The sequence below is a fragment of the Heloderma suspectum genome, chromosome 1 (genome assembly GCF_057233095.1).
Source record: "Heloderma suspectum isolate Gila_16-S chromosome 1, 16-S_ref, whole genome shotgun sequence".
NCBI lineage: Eukaryota > Metazoa > Chordata > Lepidosauria > Squamata > Helodermatidae > Heloderma > Heloderma suspectum.
This window is the reverse complement of record NC_139458.1, coordinates 28,630,001-28,655,915: the sequence shown is the minus strand read 5'-3', so window position 1 is coordinate 28,655,915 and position 25,915 is coordinate 28,630,001. Positions and strand designations below refer to the sequence as shown.

The 25,915-nt window shown below is 45.8% G+C and overlaps 1 long non-coding RNA gene across 1 annotated transcript in view; it reads left to right on the top strand.

The window, feature by feature from the left end:
• Positions 1-25,915, top strand: part of LOC146357049 (uncharacterized) — a 58,397-nt gene that overhangs the window by 29,977 nt on the left and 2,505 nt on the right. The window contains exon 3 of the long non-coding RNA XR_014786569.1: positions 25,669-25,707. This is a non-coding gene — a long non-coding RNA (uncharacterized LOC146357049). The remainder of the gene's footprint in view (positions 1-25,668; positions 25,708-25,915) is intronic.

Here is a 25,915-nt window from a genome sequence, read left to right as displayed (position 1 = left end):
GGGTGGAAAGCAATGGAAAAGGGGACTGCAAACTGAACCAGCCCGCAGGTCCCAGACCAATTTGAGGGAAGGGTTTCAAAGAGCTCCAGGCCTCCGCAATACCACCAGAGGTTGGCTCGGGGAACGGGCGGAGAGTCATTATGGAATGTTGTGGTGTTGAGGCAGGTTGAGAGATTGCCCAGAGGGGTACTATCTTGCTCTAGGGACCGGTAGATGCATCCGGTGTGGTTCCATCCCTCCATGGAAGACACAGGGGGTAGGACGCAACCTTCTATTTTGATGGGGGGTAGAGTTTATTGAGGTCTTGGCAACTCTCTTCTCCCACGCATCGGGATGTTAAAACAGATGGATCATGCAAGTAAGGAGGGAAGGCTGGTCCCATCCTAAGGGAAAAGGTAATACCTTGGCGACGGATCTTCCAGCCGCGCATACAAAACAATCGGATTTGTTTAAGGACTTGGCTGTGTATTTTACCCACTCTAGCCATACATTGTCAGTTTCTTTTGTCATTGGGATCCCTAACTGGGCTCCCCAGGGACGGTCTTTTATTTCTGGGATTTGCACTAAGGGTGGCTTGGGAGGGGCTTTTGTGGTTAATCTGGCCTGTTGTATGATTTGCTTGATGGTTTTATGGACCCGTGGTGGGCTTCACTGATCTAATCCCCACTGTCCTCCCTTGGTGAGGCAGACCTTGGTCCCTAGTGGTAACTGGCTTTTCTGGCTTCCAGTGTACTAGGTGTAAGGTTTAATCAGTTGTACCTCAAAAACCCTTTTTCCTAGGCAGGTGATGGACTTCATGGATTTATAATATTCTGTCCCTAAAGAAGTTCTGAAAACTGTTTGGCCATTTTCTTGACAACAAGATTGCCCCGCTCCTAGGGATGGGGGAGAATTTCTCCCCGAAACTTCGGGGGGCTGAGTGCCAACGTGTTCGGCCCCCAAAAGTAGTTTTGGGGAGAAATTCTCCGCACCCCCCCGCACCCTGCATCCCCCCCGGGACGGGACTTACCTTTCCCGAATGTCCCTCCCGGCGGTGGGTCCCGGCGGCGGTTCGTCAGGTCTTCGACAGGGGCAGAGGCGGCAGCCAGTCTTTCGACCGGCTGCCGCCGCCGCCATTCCAATAAAAGTAAAAAAAAAAAAACGCCCCCGTGATAGGCTACGTGACGATTAACATAGCCTGTCACGGCTAGATTTGCAAAGTCAGCCGTGATAGGCTACGTATATCGTCACGTAGCCTATCACGGGTGACTTAAAAAAAAAAAGCGCGTACGGCTAATGGCAGCCCCCATAGGGAGCCGCCATTCACGTTCCTTGTTTGGTCGCTGTAGTCTACTTAAAGATTACATAGACTACAGCGACCAAATAAGGAACGTGAATGGCGGCTCCCTATGGGGGCCGCCATTTGCGTACACGTTTTTTTTTTTTTAAGTCACCCGTGATAGGCTACGTGATGATTAACGTAGCCTATCATGGCTGACTTTGCAGATCTAGCCATGATAGGCTACGTTAATCATCACGTAGCCTATCACGGGGGCATTTTTTAAAAAAACTTTTTATTTTGCGGCCGGGCGAGGCGCCTCCTCCCCGGCCTGAATTTCGGCTGGGCGAGGCGGGAAGCCTCCCCCCCGGCCTGAATTTCAGCCGGGCAAGGCGGGAAGCCTCCCCCCGGCCTGAACTTCGGGGGGAGCAGCGAAGCGCCTCCCCCCCACCACGAAGCAAGCTGCGAGACCAGGTAAGTGGCTTTCGTGCACTCCTACCCGCTCCCACTACTCCATTGGAAAGTAGTGCTAGGACCCACAGCCACTTCATTTTCGGTGAAAAAGTCCCTTCAGCCCCTCAAGAGCCTGATAGTCCCACATCATCTCTAAATCTTGCCCTGTGCCTCCCCGAACGTCCGGGGTCAGGGAGGGCAGACGGTTGTTTCTTGTGGACCCTGGGACTCCTTGGGGACAGGATGCAGAGGTCTGGTCTAGATACTTCTTTATCCTAGTATGATGAGTCCACCTATCCCACCCCAAAAGTTTTACCGCTGTGTGGCTAGTCAGGGCCACAGTATAGGGTCCATCCCACCTGGCAGTCAGGGGCTCCTTTTTCCTTTTTTTGACCAGTACTTGGTCTCCGGAGCGGAAAGGGTGGACGGCCTGGTCAAGCGGCAAAGACTGGAACTCCGTGGTGTGGCGGTGCAACTGAAACAAAACAGACTGCAAACCAGTAACATGGTCCCACAACATTTGCTTTCCCACTTCCCAAGTGGCTCCCTCGCATTGTCCCGGGGGCAGAACTTGGGGTGGCTACCCAAACATGAGCTTGAAAGGGGACAACTTAATCCCTTTGTGGGGTGTTTTCCAGATTTTAGTTAGGGCAAGGGGGAGGGCCTCAACCCATTTGAGGTGAGTTTCAGCACAGATCTTAACTAAAGTTTCCTTTAGGGTCCTATTCATCCGTTTGACTTGGTCAGAGCTTTGGGGCCGCCAGGGCATGTGAAGGTGCTACTGGATCCCCACAGCCTGAGCAGTTCTCTGAGTAACTTGGGAGACAAAGTGGCTCCCCATATCAGATTCAATGGACTCAGGGAGAGAAAACAGAGGTATTATTTCATTGAGTAGGGCCTTAGCCACAGCTTGGACTTGGCAGGTATTGGTTGGGAAACATTCAACCCATCCAGTGAACTGATCAACAAACTGAAGCATATACTTAAAACCTTTACATGGGGGCATCTCAGCAAAGTCAACTTGAAGCCTTTGGAATGGATAGTGAGCCCACGGTCTCCCTCCCATCAGGGCGGGAGGCTGTTTCCCTTTGCTGTGCGTTTTTAGGCAAACAGGGCAGTGTGTGAGTATTCTCTGTGCCTCCACGTGCATGGCGGGCCCTAGGATGGTGCATCTAGCTAAATCTACCATGGGTCCAGCTCCCATATGGCCCTGGGTATTGTGCAGGTCTTCCAAGATCTGCCTTAAAATTACTAAAGGTGTGTACACGATTCCATGGGGCAGGACCCACCACCCGTCTGGCCCCTTTTGCCCTCCGCAGATCTTGGTCTGTGTCTCTTCTTCCTCAGTATATTGGGGCTTTGTTACTGGTGTGGGCTTGGCCAGGCATATCCAGGTCATCCCATCCTTGGCGGCTTCTTTGGCTGCGATGTCAGCTTGGCGATTCCCCCGCTTTTGAGTGGGATCCTCAGCCTATCCATGTGCATATACATGTGCAACTGCTAATTCCTTGGGCAGCATCAGGGCTTCAAGGAGGGCTGTGATCAGAGACATCCGTGGGCAACCTTGCGTCCAGAGGCGGTTATGAAACCTTGCTCTGTCCATAGCTTGCCGTGTGCGTGCACTGTCGTAAATAATACATACTTGGAGTCGGTGTAAATGTTCGCCCACTTACCAGAGGCCATTTTTAAAGCTTCTGTCATCGCGACCATTTTGGTGGCCTGGGCCAAAAGGTGGGCTGGGAGTTTATATAGCCAGCGGTTTGAGCAGGATACCACAGCTGCTCCAGTGTGTCGATGCCCATCTTTCATGAAACTGGACCCGTCAACGTAGAATTCTTTATCGAGGTTGGGCCAGGGAACGTCTTGCAGGTCTGGTCAAGCCAGGGTTTCTTCGTTGAGGACCTCTAGGCAGTTGTGGGTGGCACCCTAGCCTGGCTCCAGCAAGAGGGTTGCCGAATTTAGAGTTGTGGAGGTCTTGAAGGTGAGATTTGGGGCAAGCAGAAGGGCAATCTCATAGCGCGAATGCCGGGTGGGGTTGAGGTATTTCTCTCCCCCTCCTGAGCCTAATATCTGGGGAACCCCATGGGGAACAACCACTTCCATGTCTCCTCCTAAGGTTAGTTTCTCTGCCTCCTGAACGAGGAGGGCGCAGGCCACAACAGCTCGCAAACAGGTGGGCCACAATCGATCAACGGGGTCCAGCACCCTTGAGTAATATCCTACTGGGTGAGGGGAGGGCTCATACTCCTGGCAAAGCGCACCTGCCACCACCCCCCTTCGCTCATGCACAAAGAGGTGGAAGGCCTTGGCAGGATTTGGGATCATCAAGGCCGGGGGAGACATTAGGGACCGTTTAAGCTCTTGAAAGGCTTTTTCCATATTCCTGGTCCAAGCCCAATCGAGCACCCCTTCTTTTGACAAGGATTCATAGAGTGGCTTAGCCTTGCCACCATAGTCTACAATCCATAAGCGACAGAATCTGGTGAGGCCCAAGAATGCCCGAAGTTCACTCGGGCAGCTCGGGGAGGGGTAGTCGTGAATGGCTTGTATTCGGCTATGATCAAGGCGGCACTGGCCTTCTGAGATTTTATAGCCTAAAAAGGTGACTTCAGCTTTTACAAGTTGCACCTTTTTGCCAGAGACTTTGTACCCACAGGTGGCCAGCAAATTGAGCAACTCGCGGGTATATCATTCACAGTCTTGCAGGGTCTCGGCAGCGATCAACAGGTCGTCACAATACTGTAACACCTGGCCTTTTTCGAGGCCCCCCTTCCAGGCAGCCAGGTCTCTTTGCAGTTGGGACCCAAAAATCTCAGGAGCGCATGTGAGCCCCTGAGGCACTACTGTCCACATTAGCTGGGTCTTGTGGTGGGTGTCAGGGTCTTCCAATTCAAAGGCAAACAGGGACTGGGCCATTTCGTGGAGGGGTATGGAGAAGAATGCATCCTTCAAGTCTAAGACAGAAAAACAGGTGCTCTTTGGAGGGATCTGGGTCAGGATCATGTGGGGGTTCGGCACAACAGGATAGGGAGCTATAATTAATTTGTTGATAAAGTGTAAGTCTTGCACAAGCCTGAAATCTGGGGACCCCAGTTTGGGGACCCCAAAAATGGGGGTGTTGTATGGGGAAGTTCCTTCATGGAGCCAGCCGCAAGCCTTGAATTTCTCAATGTGGGGTTTCAGGCCTTTCCGGGTAGCCAGTTTCATTGGGTACTGGCGGACCTTGACAGGGCCGTAGCCAGGCTTTAGAGTAAAAACAATGGGGGGTGCAGTCTTTGCCCGGGCCCATCCTCCATTCTCAGCCCAGGTGGGGGGGTCTACACCCAGGAATCATGACCACTCAGGACTCCCCTCAGGAGCCCTGACCATATAAGTCAACAAGGCCATCTGGTAGTTGCACCCCTGTTGTTTGGGAATTCTAACTTCTATTTGGCCATTGCAAAAGCTTATCTCGGATAGGGATGTACGAAAGGGACTTACCTTGTCCCGCAGCTTTTTTCACGGTGGGGGGGAGGCACTTCGCTTCTCCCCCTGAAGTTCAGGCGAGGGGGGGGAGGCGCCCCGCCTCTCCCGGCCGAAATTCAGGCCGGGGAGAAGCGCCCAGTCTCCCCGGCCGCAAAAGAAAAAGTAAAAACAAAAACAAAACATCCACCATTTGTTGCACAAATTATGCTTAAGTTTGTTCCCTCTAGGAGGGGTATGCCAATATCCCCATAGAGACACACAGAACTCTGAGATTCAGTCCAACGCAGTTTTATTTGGCAGGAGACAAACAGCGCTGTTCGGGTGGATTCTCACGGCTAACACCACAAAGGAGAACCACACCCTAGATGTTTTTGGTACAGCTTATATGCATTCAGTATAATGACCTCATTAGCTATGCGGGGTGGGCCACATAATGTTCATGAACTTCATTAAGCATGCGTAGTTGACATGTCTCTACAGCTGACCTGTCCTTGCAAGCTGGGCAGGAAGTGATCTAGCTGGAACTGGTTTTAAAGAGCTGCAGGAGTGGCGGCTACCCGAGGGGGGGGGGCTCCTCTGGCTGTACCTGATATGAAACAGACCATTGCTGTTGGTGTCAACAAGGCAGTTGATAAGACTATCTTCCTCTGGGACTTTCCATCCACTGTAAGAGGCTGCCTCAGATGGCTGCCAATACTTTAAGATGGTGCCTCTTTGGTTCTATCAGTATGGTGTATTTTTTGATTTTAACAGTTGTGAACCTCCCAGAGAGCTTCAGCTATTGGGCAGTATAGAAATGTAATAAATAAAATAACATCAATAATAATAAATAAAAGATATATAATTCCAATTGTGTGTGGTGTGGGGTGGCGGTCGGGAGAATGACAGAAGAAGCCTGTGATTAATTGTGGTTGGGTCGCCCCCCATAATGTATCTATACATCTATCATCCATCTGAGGTCATCAACAGAGGCCCTTCTCATTCGCCCACAGCCAAAGTTGGTTAGGCTGGTGACTAGAAGGGCCATCTCCCACACCTCTAAAATTAGCTTGCATTGGCCCCTTCATCAGAGGTCTTCAGGCCCCTTCTTCAGAGGCCTTGTCTTCATCAGGCCCTTTCTTCAGAGGCCGTCAGGAAAGCTTTGAAGACCCACCTGTTTTCACTGACCTTCCCGTAATGTCTGAGCTGCTGGTTTTATGGGTAAGTTCTGTTTTTTTTATTCATTTTTATTGGTAATTTACTTTTATGGATTTTTTTTTAATAAATATGTGTTGTTAGTGGTTTTTAATGTATCCATTTTGTTTAGGTTTTATCTTGCACTCGGTCTTGTGGGGGTTCCACTTGAGAGGGCCTAAAATAACCTTAAATACATAAATATTGTCCATCATCTGCATGCATGAAAGGAAGAGTGAATGAGTGGAACTCATTAGATGTACTTTAAAAAGTTTTGATGAAACTTTAGCAGATTTCCTTTCCCTCCAACAAAACTCCAGTCCACTTTGCAGGAAAGCAGAATGGTTTCCACAACCCCCTCCATATTATATTTGCAAAGACCCCCAAGATTTGTTCAGAGGCCTCTAGACATGTGAGATAAGAGTCCTGGTGTGGCCTGGACATTTTCCTGGTATTGTTAGTAATCTGAGGTTTCATGGTTAAGTCATCTGGGCAACTGTTTGGTGCTGTTGGCCTAATACAGTCTCAACCTGCTGAAATGCAGAGAGCCAATTGGCACAAAAGCTGTAAAATGCTGCTGCTGCTAATGTGAAGCATATGAAGCCCAAAGCACAAGCAAATCCTATGAGGCAAAGGGAGGCAGGCTAGCAGAAGGCAAACATCCCTTTTAGAATAAAAGAACAAGACTCAACCACTGAAGCAATGTTAATGCATTGGGACCAGAAACATGAAAAGGACAAATGGCGAGCCTCTAGTTTACCTGCTGGTGCCATTTAATTAAGTTGAGTTGACTTGCTGTTGGGGATTGTGTTTATCATGGGGCAGTATAAGTCTCCCAAAGACTTGCTCTCTATAATGAAGACAACACAGTTCAATGTTAAAGGCAAATGTTGTCTTCACCCAGCTGCATCTGGTACCTGAACAATAAACTGTCCTTAACTGGACAGAAAACAACTGTGTCTGCAGCCTTTTATGAGTGAATTTTCATAGAAAGTCCAATATTATATAAATCAATGCAGCATCCATCCATGGCGGTTCAATGTCCTTGATTTTTTACCACTCCATTAAAGCAGGCATTTCCTTTACTACATGTGCCATTTGGTCCATTGGATGGTGTGTTTAATTCTCACATAATAACCCACCCTTCCTCCAAGCAGCACATGGCAACAAGCTTGGGAGTTACTCCATTTTATCCCCACAGCTACCCTGTGAGGTAGCTTAGGCTAAGAGACTATGACTGGCCCAAGGTCATTCAGTGGGCATCTTTTCAAGCATGGATTTTCAACCTGGATGTCTCCAGACCTCGGAAAAGAAGGAAGGGAAGGGCAAACTTTTGTCAAGAATAACTTTTCCACTTATTATGGGTAGACCGCCTGGAATATGGACATAAAAATAATGAACAGGTAATTTAATACCCACCCCCAAAAATGGTAAAGTAAGAAAATGGGGTGATCTTCAAAGAAGCAGCAGACCAGAACGGTGTTCTGCAAAATTATTCAGCTAAGGGCATCTCTGCAGCATTATGTGGGAGTGCAGCATAAAACCCTCCTAGCAACTAGGTAGATAGGGTCGCCAGTTGTGGATTGCACCCCCCCCCAAAAAAAAAGAAAAAAAAAGAAAAAGGTTTTTCAACATAAAAGAAGACACTGATTTACATAAAATTTGCATATGCTAATTTGCAGAGAGAAAGAGAGAGAGATGTAAATTTAGCAATAATTATTATAATTTAAATAGAAATCTCACCATAGTGTAGAAGACTGTGACCAGGTGACCTGTGTGCCTTGCTCAGTCTGCTGTCCTTGATGGGTAACTTCAAGGCCATTTAGTTCTTCCTTCTGATGGTTCCTTATCTTTAAATTGAACTTGGACAGCCCTTCAAATGAAGGGTGCCTTCAAAACTAGGGACAGTCCACTGGCAGCCCTTCAAACAGAGGACAGGTCTCTGTAAAAGAGGACACGACCACCCTACGCCCAGTTTAAACTGAGTGGGCATTGTTGATCCTATGGGCACTCAGTTCATAAGAAGAGCCTTGCTGGATCAGACCAACGTCCAGCATCCTGCTTCCTATAATGGCCATCCATGTGCCCCCAGGAAACCTACAATCATGTCACAAGAGCAACTTGTATTCTGAGGCATGGTGCTTCGGAATACAAGCTATCATAATAGCCATCATGATTAGTGGACATTGATAGCTTTGTCCTCAATGAATTTGTCAAATTCCTCTTTTAAAGTTGTCTAAGCTAGCGGCCATCATCAAATATTGTGGTAGCAAATTCCATAGTTTAACTGTGTGCTGTATGTATGTCCACCCCCACCCCACCCCCCTGAAAAAGTGGAGAAAGACTATGTAAACTGGGCCGTCATACAGTCAGGGGCTCAAACAATGAGCTCATGGTGGAGGAAAGGAAGTTGTGCCACCCCTCCACTACTCCATGGCAGTGCCATTCCCAGCATTAAATATGAACTGGGCCTAAGTTTTAGAGTTGCCATCCACATCGATGCAGTTTGGTCATTATTATCATTGTTGTTGTTTGTTTGTTTGTTTGAGAACCCCTGCTTAAAACTTTGAAGCAACCATTTTGTGTTGTGTGGATATTTTATATGGAAGCTAGAAAGGAAAACCACAACATATAGTAAAATTATTTTTTTTTTGTTTAGCCATTTCTATTGTTCCATACTCAGGTCATGACCTCTCACCTCTTGTTTATTTCTTTCTGTATTGACCTTTCACTGCAGCACAGGGCTAATTTTGTGCTCCAGTGACTAAGAATGGGAATTTGTCACTTTATTCAAAAAGGAATGAATATAGGTATGTCTGGCATTCTCAGCGAGGTTTAACTCTTCCCATACTAAAATATTCAGCTATCTGACTGATCTTTATAAAGAAACATATTTTCTGTTCCTTTTTTTCCCCACAAAAGAGACTTGCTTCCCTTTGTCTGGAAACGTATCCCCCCCTTCTTTTCTTTTTCTTTTTTTTCCTGTGGAGAGCTGGCTACAATTTTCTTTGTTGTCAAATGCAATAAAGAATGAACCAAATTTGGGGGGGGGGGGCGGGGGGATGATAAACTTAAGATCCATAGGATTTGCATGGGTTCAAAGGGAAGACATAGAAAAGGGTTGGGAAATAAATGTCATTGTCCATCTATTTTTATTTGCACATTTTCCTCCCACTATTTTGGGTTGTGGGGAAAACAATTTGGTTGACATTTCAGCAAGACTTACGAAATGCCTTTCATTTATTCATTTGTTAAGTGGATGTGTATGAATGGTACTGTGGCAATATGTCCTCTTTAAGAGGACAAGTCTCTGTTTGAAGGGCTGATGGTTCTCTATTTTGATGGTGCCCTCTATTTGGAGGGCTGTCCAGTCCAAGTCCAAAAGAACCATCTAAAGGAAATGCTGGGCCTTGAAGTTGCCCATCAATCGCACCTAGACAGCAAACTGAGCAAGGCACATAAGTCACCTGGTCACAGTCTTCCATGCTATGCTGAAATGTACTGTATTTCTAATCATTTCTAAATTTGTATCTATACATATACATTAACATATGCAAATTATATGCAGATGAGCATCCTCTTCTGTCCTCTTTTTTTTTGGTGATGCACAAGTGGCCACCCTAGTGCGTGTGTTTGTGTGCGTTGTATGTGTGTGTGTGCTATAAATACCATGATTGCAATGAGCTTGTGCTTTCAGTTGCTACTGTTCCACTCAGCCAAACTTCCACCTACCTGATTGACCCAGCTCCAACCATGGAATCCCGTTTATCCCATCAGAGCCAAATGGAAGCTCCAGTGAGGAGTGAGCATGCCCAGTGGGCATAGAATGGTGGCTGACTATTGGGGTTGGGATGAAACCCAGCATGGAATGGAATAACCTGGAAAAAGGCATGGCTGGCTGGAATCTGGAACTTGAGTGCTCCACATGGCAACACTTAGAAAAGGATGTTGTAGAGCTGGAAAAAGTGCAGAAAAGGACAACTAAAATAATCAAGGGGCTGAAGCATCACCCCTATGAGGGAAGGTTACAACAGCTGGGATTGTTTAGCTTGGAAAAAGGGAGGGTATGAAGGAGAGATATGAAGGAGTACTACAAAATTATACATGGTATGGAGAATGTGGATAGGGAGACTTTTTGCTCGCTCTCTCAGAATCCAGGGGCAGCCCATGAAGCTGATTGGTGGGAAATTCAGGACAGATAAAAGGAAGGAGTCCTTCACACTGCGCATAGTTAAACTATGGAATTCAGTACCACAGGATGTAGTGATGGACACCAACTTGGATGGCTTTAAAGGGGGGTTAGACAAATTCCTGGAGGAGAAGGCTATCAATGGCTACTAGGCTTGATGGCTATGTGCTACCTTCAAAACAAGAGGTGGGAGGTGTATGTACACCAGTTGCTGGGGAACATGGGTAGGAGGGTGTTATTGCACTCATGTCCTGCTTGTGGTTTCCTGGTTGACAGCTAGTTGGCCACTGTATGAACAGAATGTTGGACTGGGTGGACCCTTGGTCTGATCCAGCAGGGCTCTTTTTATGTTCTTGTTGCACATCATCATCATCACCATCATCATGTAAATGGAACCTTCCTATTCAGATATTCAGCAATATTCTGCTGAGTACAAAATTTTGTGAAACGACAATAGGGCAATGCCATCATTTGTGAGCTTCCCAATCTGACTCTTGCCAAATTCTCTGCTCGCACAATTTGAAAACAGGGGCACCTGTAGCGGTACCAGACTTAAATGTCTGCAAGGGAAAAAGCCTCGCACATGCTTTTTTTCCTTGTATTTCACATGGGAGTTTTTGTCCACTGGGTCCTTTTGACATTTCTCCATCTCTTAGGTTGCATTTGTTCCCTTCACAATAACTCCTGTGGAGAATGATGAACTGAAATTTTCATGTGGGCTTCTTCACAGCCACTTCCTGTCAAGCTGCCCTCTCTTAAGCAGCATTCTGTGCAATTACATGGAAACCTAAAGTCCAGCCCTCCTCCCATCTCTACTCCTTTCCCCATGGCAACAAGACCTAGAAAAACAGTGACCCCTGGCAGCACAGGTGAGGCCCAAAACTACCTAGAAAGAGCATCTCTTCACCCTGACCAGCATAGTCCAAGTGGGAACCACATCACGGCCTTGTTCAAAGTTGTGTTTCTGCTGTAAACGGTCCAAACGGGTCAGGGCTGCTTTTATGAAAGCAACATAATGATTCTCCAGTGTAACTGAAAGCAAAGTGACAGGGGCATCTATTCTCACTGTTCAGTTTAGTTATGCAATTAGGCAAATTTACATGAAATCAATCATAGAATCATAGAAAGTATTGCAGCTCCTTGATCTAAGTATCGAAACCAAATACTTTCTTTACATGGTTGACCTTTGTCAGCTCCGTGTAAGCTGAACCGATGATGAGTCATTGAGCTAGCAAATTAGCTTCTCAGAGTTGTTGACAGGGTCAGCAGGAAATCTGCTACATTTTTAACGACAACAACACACACAAAAAATGAGCTGATCTCTTCTTCAGTGCTGCATATTATTACTCACTTGCGGCATTCAATGTTCATCTCCAAAGGCATCCAGAAATCCTCAAGAGTGAAGTGGGAAGAAGAAGGGGACCCTGTATGTTTGTGTTCTTGTTTCTGGAACCGCTTGGTGTTACATTTGTACATGGCACAACTTAAAAACTGTACCAGCACCTACTGAATACGTTATGTTTTATTATTTCAAATAGTACCTAATAATCTTGCTTGAACTTGCTGCACTTCATGTTGTTTCTTAAAAAAAAAAGAAAAAAAGATGAGAGCAGGTATTAGTGGTGGTGCTCAATGTTGCAATGGGGGGGATTGGGAAAGCAAGCTCAAGACCCTATAGGACTAGATCCTATAGATATTAATCCTGTATAAAGACAGACTCATGACAGAATAAGGAAATGCAATCCTGCTTTATCCTGGACCTCTCAGTTGATTTTTCAGTGATAAACGTCATCCATGTGATCCTTCTGGATAGTCAGTACACGTTGAGATGCAGATGGTTCCTACCTAAAGGGCTAATTCCACAAAGTAGTGGTGAATAACTATTGCTTGGCTCCTTGGCATTTACCGGACAGAGGCCCATGAGATTTCATCTGGTCTTCCATGCTTCTTTGCTTCTCCATGGAACTGCTGAGTGAGGTCAACTGGGGTTTTGGAGCTGGGTGTGTCATCAGTATGCTGATGGCACCAGTGGAGCCTGGTGGTTCCAATTTTGAAGGGTGGTGATTCCATTCTGGGTTTTAGTTAGAACCAGCCAGAACTCTAAAGGTGCCATCCAAGGTGCTGAACCCTAGCCCCAAAATAGGCCCAGCACCTTGGATAGCTCCTGTAGAGTTCTGGCTGGTTCTGACTGAAACCCAGAATGGATCCACAGCCTCTCCAAAACTGGAGCCACCATCCTCCACTGGAGGGCACCCAGCTCTATTTCTCTTTTACATCTGATCTGGATGAGGAGGCGGAACTAGGGATGTACGAAAGTCACTTACCTTTTCGCAGGGGTGCTTCGTGGTGGGGGGGAGCCGTCCCGCTTCTCCCCCTGAAGTTCAGGCGAGGGGGGGGAGCCGTCCCGCCTCGCCCGGCCGAAATTCAGGCCGGGGGGGGAGGCTTCACGCCTCGCCCGGCCAAAATTCAGGCCGGGGAGAAGCGCCCCATCTCCCCGGCCGCGAAACAAAGTGTTAAAACAAAACAAAAACAAAAAAAACCCATGATAGGCTACGTAACGATTAACGTAGCCTATCACGGCTAGATTTCCAAAGTCAGCCGTGATAGGCTACGTTAATCGTTATGTAGCCTATCACGGCTGACTTTGAAAAAAAAAAAAGTGCGTACGCAAATGGTGGCGGTCTATGGGCACCGCCATTTGCGTTCCTTATTTGGTCCCGGTAGTCTACGTAAAGATTTACGTAGACTACGGCGTAGTCTATGTAAATCTTTACGTAGACCACCGGGACCAAATAAGGAACGCAAATGGCAGCGCCCATAGGCCACCGCCATTTGCGTACGCGCTTTTTTCCCCTTTTTTTTCAAAGTCACCCGTGATAGGCTACGTAACGATTTACGTAGCCTATCATGGCTGACTTTGGAAATCTAGCCGTGATAGGCTACGTTAATCGTTACGTAGCCTATCATGGGTTTTGTTTTGTTTTTTACACTTTCTAATGGTGGTGGCAGCAGCCGGTTGGAAGACCAGCTGCCGCCCCTGCCCCCAACGAAAGGCCAACGAACCGCTGCCGGGACCTGCCGCTGGGAGGGACATTCGCCAAAGGTAAGTCCCATCCCGGGGGGGGGGCGGGTGGTGGCGGAGAATTTCACCGCCGATTTCGGGGGGCCGAATGCGTTGGCACTTGGCCCCCCAAAGATTCGGGGAGAAATACTCCGCCATCCCTAGGCAGAAGTGCTAAAACTGCTTGGGGTCAGTAATGGACTGGATGAGGGCCAGTTAACTGAAGTTCAGTCATGGCAGCATAAAAGCAGTGTCACCATGTTGAGGGAGCTGGTGTCCAACCTGTTCTGGATGGAGTTGTGCAACCCCTAAAGGAACAGATTGTCAGGGTGACAATGAGCCCATAGAATCCCAGAGTAGTTCTGATTCTGAGGAAGAGCAGTCGCTCCTGGGAGAGGAGCGCGCTCCTCTTTCCCAGGGCCAACAGCTGACGGAGATTCCTCCCACCAGCATTCCTAGCTTAGATAGCAGTCCAGGGAGTGACCGAGCGCGGATAGCAGACTTGGTGGACGCGCAACGCCGACACAGAGAACGGCGCCAAATGGAGGGCGCAGAAAGGAGGCGTAGTGCCCAGTTGGCACGCAAACAACGGCTGCGCCCAGAGGATCCAATGGAAAAGGGGAGGGACTCTCCCTAGTCCTTAAGTTCAGGGGTCTGCCAGTAATTCCCTTTCAAACGGGGACCAACTGTTCCAACTTAGGGCATAGGTACTGTGCTGCTCAGATCTAGTTGCAAACAGTAGAGTTGTTAAGTTATAAAAGAAGAATAAAGCTTTGAAAGGAATCCCTTTGTCTGTGTCTGGACTTAGCTACTGGATTAGACTGAGAGAGTCCTCTAAGGAGCCCTTGACACAGATTTGCACTCTGGGGATCCTGCTTTGCCACCAAAGACCCAGGTGCCATGGAGTGCCTTCTACCAAATAGATAAGACTGATGTGCCAGCTGAAAGTCCTCAGCAGAGACAACCTCCCCATAGTTACCTGGTAATCTCAAAGTATTGTATCCAGGGCTGTATTATTAATCCATCAGGATGTTCTTGGGTCCACTGGTTGGCCATTTTGGCCCATAGTCATTGCTGGCTTTCACTTACTCCTTATTTCAGAAATGGATGCTGCTGATACTATTGCTAATGAATAATTTCTGTTCTATTGTTTACAGTCTCAAATAATCAAGGCATGGGGGCGAGGAAAGAAGGATGTTTAATAGATGGGGGATTTTTTAAAAAGATGGGGGAAGGTTCCAGAAAGAGGGAAACATTAAAGTCGGGTTCTTCTCTTCCCCCTGGAGGGGCTTTATATAATTTTGCTGGTCTTCCGAATCTATTTTGCTTTTGTGCCAATATGTTAGCCAACTCTGTTGTTCCTTCTAATATTTGGCATTTGCTTTTGAATTATGCTTGTCCATCTGTTATTTGTCCTTTTCGTGGTGCATTCTGCCCATTTCATTTGTTCCTCTTGGATTTTCTCAACAATTTCAGTTACATTCTCCACCACCCCAGCACCAATCATTTTTACTGGTACTCAATTTGCTTAACTTTCTCCCAGTATTTTTAAATCACTGTATCTCTCTGTCTTTTAGTTACTGAGGATATAATTCAGCCCTCCATGTGTGGAGGCAGAACGTGCAACTGCGCATGGGTCCCCAACCATGATTGGTGACTAAAGGTGGGCAGGTCATTCCCAGAGACTGTAGGGCAATAGAAAGCTCTCTCTCTCTCTCTCTCTCGCTCTCTCTCTCTCTCTCTCTCTGTGTATTTGTGTGTGTGTGTGTGTGTGTGTGTGTGTGTGTGAGAGAGAGAGAGAGAGAGAGAGAGAGAGAGACAGAGAGACAGAGAGACAGAGACAGAGACAGACAGACCGACTGACCGACAGACAGAGGTAGTCTGCAACTGGTTACCACTTCAGCCAAAATAAGTACATAAGAACGTAAGAAGAGACATGCTGGATCAGACCAAGCATCCATCTAATCCAGTATTCTGTTCACACAGTGGCCAACCAGCTGTTGACTGGGAACAGCACCCTCTCATCCATGTTCCCCAGCAACTGGCATACATAGTCATACTTCCTCTGGTACCGGAGGAAGCACCTAGCCATCAGGACTAGTAGCCATTGATAGCCTTCTCCTCCAGGAATTTGTCTAACTCCCTTTTAAAGCCATCCAATTTGGTGGCCACCACTACTAATCAGCATGGGATGACCCTGGGTTCTAGTATTATGAGAGAAAGAGAGCAAAAAGTCTCCCTATCCACATTCTCCACACCATGCATAATTTTGTATACCTCTATCATGTCTCCCTTTACCCTCCTTTTTCCCAAGCTAAACAATCCAGTGACACATAGGAAGCTGCCTTATACTTAGACCATCAGACTGAGTCCATCTACTCCAGTATTGACAACACTGACTGACAGCTGCTGTCCAGGGCTTTTCCTAGCCCTCCTTGGAGATGCCAGGGTTTGAACCTGGGAACTTCTGCATGCAAAGCATGTGCTCTGCCACTGAGGTACCACTCCTCTGGCATCATCAGGCAGCACTGCTTGCCAGGGCCTCAGTGGGTGGCCCTCCACATCTCCTCTTTGCAGCTTTCTCTTCACAATAATAGGTGGAGGGGAGGCAGTGCTCTCCCCAGGCATGGGCCAAAACATGACACCAGGCCAGGGCAGTGGATGAGACTGTGGAACCTTCATTAATCTGACTACTAAAAGATCATGGAAAGGATGCAATACTTCCTCAGATGCTTGTCTGAGCTTAATTAGTGTTATATATAATAATTCTCTCTCTCTCTCTCTCTCTCTCTCTCTCCCTCCCCCTCTTTGTCTTTATACCCCAAAGGTAAATTATTTTACACTTCTTACATGAAACCAGTTCCAGTCTTCCAGATTCTTCTGGGCACTGGCTGGGGAAACTCTTGGGTCTTCAGCCACAGCCCTACCATGCCCTCCCCCCTTTCTTTGTTTTCTGAGCTTGCATTTCCCTTCTACAGTAATTGGAAAGATTAGCAAACCAATCTGAGGACTTCTCTGCATCTGACAGGGTGTAATGCACCAACTCATACCAAAAAGAAGTCACCACATATTTCACTGTACAATATTGTACATAGTTCAGAGCTGAGCCAAAATTTCTCCAAATATTTTTTTCCTGATAATTTTCTTTTTCACCCTTTCCCAGAAAAAGAGAATATTCTTCATATTTTCTTTTCTCCACCATGTTCCAGAACAATGCAAGGTCTAGGGCATGGTAGGGGTGCAAAATAGCAGACAAGAAAGTAGAAAAGAAAATACATTGCTGTTGGTGGGCAGCTGCTAAGAAAGTGTTAGAGAAATCATCCATCCCAGAAGATATCTAGGAAAACAGTACTTTAATTTTACTGCATATTCTCCTCATCCTGGATAATATTTGGTGAAATAGTCTGCCTGCAAATAGGGTGGGGAATTTTGAAAGGCCATTGTCGCTCAGTTCTAAATGTTTACATGAAGAGCAACATTCTAAAATAAGAAAGCAGATTTATTCCCTGTCCATGCACTGCATCCATGTCTGAAATAATAATGCTGTAGTTGTTTTAAGGTCCTGTTTCAGGTCCTGTTTATGGGTTGGATCCAGATCCAGATTAAGGTCCTGTTTATGGGTTGGATCCAGATTTATGCTTAATCAACTGCACTGATGGAAGTGGATTTCCCCACCCCATCCTTCCTGTAGGTTGGGTGGAGATCACTTGGAGCAGCCATTATGTGGTGTCTCCCCACCACCACCCCACTGTAATGGTAAGAAGAGCAAGCAAGTGTCCCGAGAGGCACTGTCTGTAAACACTGGACCCCAAAGACCACGAAAGGCAAGGTTTCTGCTTGTGCACAAGCTTTCACTAGGGACATGCAGCACAGTCAGGGCGACTGTCCATGGGATGTATCAGAAGAAAATTATATGGAGAATGGTGCTACTTCTTGGAGGCATTGCAGAGAGCCCAATTTAAGCAACCTCTGGAGATGGTTCTACGTTCTGGAGTGCCTTCTGGCAACAAGCCATTGGTGGGTCTCTCTCTTCTTTACCACTGTCACTGCTGCCTATTCCCTTGCCTTCACTTTCTGCTTCTGGAGCCCAATCCACTCAACTGCCCAGAAGAAGTACAAGGCATGGGCGGGATACTGTTCCATCTAATTGTGTCATCATTTGTGCACTTCGAGTGATCAGGCGAACTGTCAGCGACAGCAAGGAGGACAACCAACAGGGCCAGGAGGCTCTGAGGGGCAGCAGCGGAGGGCCCTTGTGTAGCTACTTCCACATCACCCTAAAAGAGGAAACCCATCACCCAAAGAAAGGACAAAGAGGATTCAGATTGGCATAAAGTTTGCATATGCTAATGTATATGTAGAGATGCACATTTAAAAATAACGCTTATAATTTAAACAGAAAGACAATTACCATAGTGGGAAAGGCTGTGGCCAGGTAACCTCTGGGCCTGCTCATTCTGCTGTCTGGGTGCTAATGTGTCAGGCTTCCTGATCCCCCCAGCACTCAGGCAATCTGACATCAGACACCCAAATCAGTGACATTTATTTATTTCAGGAAATCCCACAGCAAAAGTTTAATGGTTACACTCTTCAGAAATCATATAGGTGATGTTCAGTAGCTATAGGTTCCATGTAATTTCAGAAGAGTCCAAAGCTAAACACTACTACCATGACTGAGATCCTCATCAACGTGGTTCCCTTGTTGTCATTCTCCATGGTTCTGAACACAAGGGAAGGGACTCTGGATTCCTGGGTACCTAACTTAGGCACTCCTTTCACAGGGTTCCAACCCTGGACATGGAAAGGGAATGATTCCTGGAATGAACCCATCAGGCAGTCAAGGGATAACTTCTTGAAGGGCCCAAACAAACCACACCCATAGAGAGTCCAACTTTGGATCTTTTGTTGGTCACTCCAGGCTACATGGTCAAGGTCTATCAAGATCAAAGGAAGGGTAAACCCCAGACATGCAAGGAGTTCCGTGCCACCACTTTCGTATTGGTAACTCCACACTGCATGCATCCAGGCAGAAGAAAGTCCAAAAGTTGTAGATCAAACCCAGCCTGCCAGTACGCTGAGCTGATGACAAACAGACACACGCCATCCACAGCAACGAGAGTTCAAGGCTATGAAAAGCCTCACAGAAATTTCATGGCATGTCCTTAACAATCCAAAGTTCCAATCCATGTGTAGAGTGCCTCCGAAAGCCCAGACGATAATGGATCCAAACAGAGAAGGCGTCGGGCAATGAAGATGAGATGTTCCTAGCAAAGGCTCTTCGCCTTTGCATCAGCTTAAAAGGGAAGATGTGACTGTAGGACACCCCCTCCAGATCCCTTGACAGACAAGGGCCTTTAGCCTTTCAGCAAGGCCCCTGTGTAAACAGGGCAGCACTGCTCAGCCCTCCAACAGTGATGCTTCAACCTGGGCAACCCTTCTTCAAACCCCACCCCACCTCTGTCAGGTTCTCACAGACAGCTGCCAGCCTCCCTGTCTGCCAAGGCCAGACCAGTGGGTGGACAGGGAGTTGGATGACTCCCCCTGGCTCTGCTCTGAGGACACTGAGAGAAAGAAGCTCACACAGACTCTGACATTCCAGAAACTGAATAGGCCCAAGCCCTTCCAGGCTACTTCTAATCAAATCCTGCCTATAAGCTACAAGGCCCACTGCAGTACTGAAGCTGGGCCCTGCCATTATCCCCGCTCCCATAACGACTCCTCACCCTAAAAATTGAGTCCCCTCCCCTTACATTTTCCTGCCCTAGATGCTCATAGATTGCTGAAGGGAAGAGACTGTCTAACTAGGGAGTTTGCAAAGGCATGGCCAGTGCTTCCGAGCTTTTAATGGGTTTACTTGGAAATCTAAATCTAAGTTGTTTCAAACACATTCGAAACAACACAACTATCTCTTTTGCAAGGAGAAAAGGAGAGATCTACATTGGCTGTCCTTCTTAAAGCTGTTCACATGGCTGACAGGCAACATAATGGCTGACAGGCATCATCCAGGCTCAGTGCAGGCTGGTGGCTCTAATTTTGGTCAGACTGTGAATCCATGCTGGGTTTCAGTCAGAACCAGCAAGAACTCTAAAGGAGCTATCCAAAGTGCTGAACCTATTTTGGGGATAGGGTTCAGCACCTGTGACATCTCCTTTAGAGTTCTGGCTGGTTCTGACTGAAGCAGAATGGATTCACAGCCCCACCGAAATCAGAGCCACCAGCCTCCACTGTCCAGGCCCCAACTCTCCCTTCTGATGGTTCTTCATGTTTAAACTGGACTTGAACTAGACAGCCCTTCAAATAGAGGACACCTTCAAACAAAGAACTTCCCTCTCTATAAAATAGAACATATAGCCTCTCGGGGTGGGGTGGGGGGGTGGGGGGTGAGAGTACCATTCTCTGACATCATCCCTGGCAACGTCCACATGATAAGCATCATGTGTATGCTAGCTGCTAGTTAGTCTCACATTGGTGCAATATAAATTTAGGTGAGCATGAGTCACATTAAAACCAATAACGAATCTTGCGCTACTTTAAAGACTAATAGATGATGCCCCAATAAATCTGTCCATCTTTAAGGTGTCACAAGCATCTTCGTTGGTTTTACTGCAAGACAGTAAAACCAACCAACCCTCCAGAAGTGATTAAAAACATTGTGTACTTAAATCAAACGACTGAGGGAGATACCGATCTCAAGCTTAACTTTTGGGGGTTACTCCACACAGAAACTTGAGCACGCTCCGGGAGAGAACGCAGGACAGGAAGGCCTGGCGTGCTATGGTCCATGGGGTCACGAAGAGTCGGACATGACTGAACGACTGAACAACAACAACAACAACCCCACAGAAAACTCTGACTTCATATTCTCTGCAACCTTCTAAGCAGATTGCATTTTATTGTATTGTCCCAGTTGAAAGAAACCCAGTTTGCCAAATTTTGTCCTCCATTACTGTTGCTAGCATAGGTCAAGGAGAGATAAAGAAGACCTAAGGAAGACCTAAGTGGAGGAATTATTTTAATACACCAAATGTATTTTGTTTCTTATATTGCTTCCCAGTGTGTCTCTAGGACAGGGCAGGATACATAATAAAGTGAAGGAATGAATTGGGGCCATGAGCAAACTGTCAAACAATTATTTTTGACTATTTGTTGCAGGGGAGTGAAATGACACCACGAAAAGATGCATGGGGAGGGGGGGGGCTTTCTCTGAAATTTCTGGTGGAGGTGGTGATTGCCACTTACTTCATTTATCCTTATGAGCTTCCCCCCCACACACACACACACCTCACACATACAGTTCCTTTTTTTAACTCTGAAAAAGGTGTGTACTGCTCACAGTGGCTCGATGTGCACATTCCCACAGACTGCACTCCCTGGAAGGCCTTTGGAGTGACACCATGTCATGTCACATCCCAAGGCATTATGGGAAGTGCAGCCAGTGAGAAGCTGTGTAGAGAGCCTCCCACTGCTGTAAGTAGAGTGGAGTTTTAAAAAAAGTTTGTAAAGCAAAGGAAAACTGGAAAACCCTTGGCCTATCTCGCAAAGATAATGCACGGTAAGATTTCAGTGAAAGTTCTCTTCTCCCCTCCATAAAATCAAAAGAAAATTAGCTCTTGTTTCTAGGGATGTACGAAAGTCACTTACCTTTTCGTGGATGTGATTTGCGGTGTGGGGGGGAGGCGCTCCGTCCCTCCCCCCCGGAATCCTGCCCAGCCAGCTCTGCTCCACAGCAGCTCTGCGGAGCAGCCGGCCAGGGCCGTTCGCAGCCAGAGTTCCAGCTGCGGACTGGCTGGTGCGGACTCAAATGGCAGCCACCGTAGTGGCCACCATTTGCGTCCAGCCAGGCTGTCATGATAGGCTACATAAGTATTTACGTAGCCTATCATGGCAGGCAAAAAACAAACAAACAGCATACACAAATGGCGGCAGCTACGGCGGCCGCCATTTGCGTTCCCTATTTTTTGCCGTTTTAGCCTACATAAATATTTATGTAAGCTATTACAGTGAAAAAAAAGGAACGTAGATAGCGCCCACTACGCTATTTGTGTTAACCTTTTTTTTCCACCATAATAGAAACGGCGAAAAATAGGGAACACAAATGGCGGCCGCCGTAGCCGCCACCATTTGCATATGCTGGGGTTTTTTGTTTTTTGTTTTGCTTGCTGTGATAGGCTACGTAAATACTTATATAGCCTATCATGGCAAACAGCAGGCGCAAATGGCGGCTGCGGCAGCCGGTCAAAAGATCAGCCGCCGCCGGAACATCCGCCCCACGTAAGCTTCGTCCCGGGGGGGAATCCGCGAGCGGTGGGGGGTGGGAGGCTGTTCCGCCACGGATTTCGGGGGGCCGAATTCCAGTACATTCGGCCTCACTGAAATCCATGGCGGAATTCTCCGCCATCCCTACTTGTTTCTGAAGGGGAGAATATATTTACAGGAAACGGTGGGAGGGGATTTTGGCCCAGTCTTAGAATAAATACATGAATGAACCTTCAGCATTTACTGCAAGGGTGGCCACTTATGAACTGTCCTCAAAAAAGAGGACCAAAAAGGGCACCAACTTGCACAAAATGCGCATATGCTAATTTATATTTACAGTTGTAGAATTAGAAATAATGATTATAATTTAAATAGATTTTATAATTAACATTAAATTTTACTAGATTTAATTAAAATATAATTAAAACACCATACATCTCACCATAGTGTGGAAAATTGTGTCCAGGTTACCTGTATGCTTCGCTCAGTCTGCTTTCCTGGTGCTGTTGATGACAGCTTCAAGGTCCTTCAAAATAAATAACAGTTCTCTTGCAGCTCTGTAACTAGAGGATTGTCCTCTCTAACTGAGGCCACATGGCCACCCTACATGAAGCCCACAGGGAGAGATTTGCTGGACAAAATGTCACCAAGAAAATTCTGTTACAAATACTGATCTATGGCTATAAAGAGTGGTGCCAGGGTGAAGCTTATAAGAAAGCAAGCTATGCAAACTGACCTAGAAGCCCTGTGCCACAGCCCAGATGTGCAGAGTTTGTTTGGGGTTATGATTTGTTATCATTACTGAGCCCATTCCAAGTTTGAGATCAGATGGCTCAGACCTGACTGAAAATAAGCCACATATTTGGGACATGCCTTGCAAAATCTCGGGGGAAGTCCCAAGACATTATTAAGTCCTCCAAGCTTTTTGCCCCAACATGATTCCTGGAATATTTATGGGATGAAGAGCCGGGGAGGAGAGGGTATCTCTTGTCTTCTCATGTTTAGGAAGATAAAGTCTTCCAATTTCAGATGTACAAATGATGGGAGGAAGGAGGCTGTGATGGAAATACTGCAGGGGAATAGTGCAAATTAACTGTTAACACAAGAACCAATTTCTTACATCCATGCTCCTGTATGGCCAATGACAATCACACATGTTAAAGGAACTATACACACACACACTGAATAAAAGTACATTGCAAGCTAACCCCCAAAGTGCAAGTGTCCTTAGAATGAACTTCTTTGCAATTACTGTTTAAAAACAAGTATTTTATTTTATAAATATTGGGATTTAAGAATAATTCATGAAGCAGACTGCAGTGTTGATATGGTATGTGTTTATAATTTTTTTAAAAAAATTACAAAACCAGCCAGGGCCAATTTTAAAGAAACACTTTAAAAGGATTTTGCAATATTTATGAGTCTTTGGGCTTTTTATTTCTTTATTTTTTTTTACAAGACAAACAACTTTTATGTAATGTACAGAACAGCTAATCTTATGAAAACCTGCATATGCAAATGCAAGATATTATGCCACCCCTTCACCAAAAGGTTATACTCCCAAAGCAATGGGGGGTGGGTGGAAGGAGTAATGACAAGAGCTTATATAAATCACGCAGTTTTGCAAAACTGGCTAGAAAAAAATTAAACTTGGATCAACATTATTCAGAACCTACCACTGCAGTGTATCAAAGGCATATACAAAATGTATGCACAGTCTTCATAAATGTGTTCTAATTTGCAAAGCAAACCCTTTTGTGGAGAGAGTTTAGTGATATCACATTAAAATTTGCATTACTATTAAACAGTCATAAAGTGGTGCAGTTTAAAGGCTTTTGCAGTGCGGGTGGGGTGAGAGAAATGATTGGAAACTCTGATACATTACATCTCTGAAACTTATTCTGGGGGGGGGACTTCTTTGGACATTGTCTAGCACGGCTGGGGGGGGCAGAAATACTCACAAACATGTTTATTAATTGGAGAAAGAGGTGCAAATTAAAAAAGAAAAGAAAGAACCAGCAACAGCAAAAGGCATTCAGTTGGTTCCGATTTCAAGATTGGTCATAAAAAGAGGAATTTGGGGGAGAGTTAATGGGGTGAATTTTCAAAACAATGGCCCCAGATAACCAGATAAAAAGATTGACCATTGGTTGTATGTGTATGTTTAATGCAGTCAGGGATCATTAAATCAGACCTCATTGTCACGCCTGTGATTCATCATTTAGTGATTTGACATCACATGGAGGAATGTCTGAATATGAAGGCACTAATCAGCTGGTACCTCGTTATTACGCATGCACAAATGCCATACAATTAGAACTCCATTGTCTCTATAAGATGCTACTCCGCTGAAATGTAACAAACAGCATTTTCACACTGGAGGTCAATTTCAAGATATTGTCTTGAAGATGCAACATTTTAAAAGGGGCATGGTTAATTTGCAATAATGCTACATTTATGCAATCATAATTAAGGCTGCAATCTCAACCTTTCTGTCTTAGAAGTAAGTCCTGTAGAAGTTAACAGATCATTCCTTCTGAGTAAAAATTGTTGTGATTAGGCTATAAGGATTATAAATTACTTCCCCCATATTATGTGTTTATTTTCGGTGTCTGGAGAATGGGAAACTTGTTAGTAGAATTCCAAAAGTAAGATCAGTCTAACTTTTTTTTAGCAATAGAAGAAGTGAATCATGTGTATGTGTGTGTGTGCGCACGCACGCACAGGCGCATATATAAAATCACCCCCATACAACAAATGCTTTGAGTCAAATGATAAAATGGCAATTCTGTATTGTAAACCGGAGAGCCAATTGTCATTTCTAAGAACAGCAATTAAAGGATTTGAGACATAAAATAGTGCATTATATGATGCGTTTCTTGCAATTTGGCAGCCTTCTAATGTAAAGCACACCCCAGTAATTCTTTTTCAAACAGATTTTTTAAAATAAAAGACTTTTTAAAAAAACATACAAATTATTGCATCCTCTATTTGAAATATATTGCTTACTCACAAGCTCTGTATAGATCACCACAGCGAGAGAAAACTAACTCAGTTACTTAATACACTAAACTTCGGGTTCTTCCTGTATTATGTGAAATGGCTTGAAACAGGAGGCTGCTGCCAAGGAACATCACTGCTTCTTTGCTCAAGAGAGACAAGGAAAGGAAGAATGAAGGGGGGGGGGGAATTCCCCCGATGGATACCACAATAGCATGTCTTTCATTATCACCCTGTGTCAAGGCACTGTGTAATATTCATTGTGCATGCATAGTAAATTCCTATTTACCTGGCAGTTCCTTTGATAAGTCAGTCTTTTCTCCCTCTTTTCGTCCATACAGCATGGAACAGGGAGATCTCCCCCCCGCCTTTCCCCCTGTAATTCTTATTAGGGTGATACCTTTTCTGAATAAGAGAGCACACACATCCAAAGGAGGTATTCTCTGGGGTTTTTAAGGGCCATTGTTTTTATTGTTTTCCTTTTATTCCTCCCACCCTGCTGTGTTTTAATGCTATAGTGACTTCTCTGTGTATACAGCTCTCATATTGAAATGTCTGCTGCAGATATATGCAATATTAAAGAGTGCTTATGAATTTTTGACATCTAATTAGTCGCTACCCAGTTAACATGTCAAGACTCAGAGGGATTAGGGAGTCAGCCCTTTCTGAATAAGTTAAAGCTATGCCCTGTCCTTTTCATGTATTATTCTTTAATGTAGGTGGTGATTATTTTGCTGTGATTAATTGATGAAGCTCATTGGTCTGGCAAGTGTTACAGAATTCACCATTCCTCACTTTTATTTCTCTCTGTAGGGCTTTCCTCCTCATTTGAAAGAAATTGGTTGTATTCCGGTATGTGAAGGCTCTTTTTCTTTCACAGACAGTGTTGCATTTTGCTTTGCTTTTCAAGATGTTATCAACTTAATTCTGTGTTTGGGGGCTGTTGAAGAAGTTAATTATCTTTCTAAAGAATGACCCCCAAAAAATGAGTTTTGGAAGACGGTGTTTTGTTTATTTCTTCCCCACAACCATCTTCTACCCACTCTACATATCCATTTCT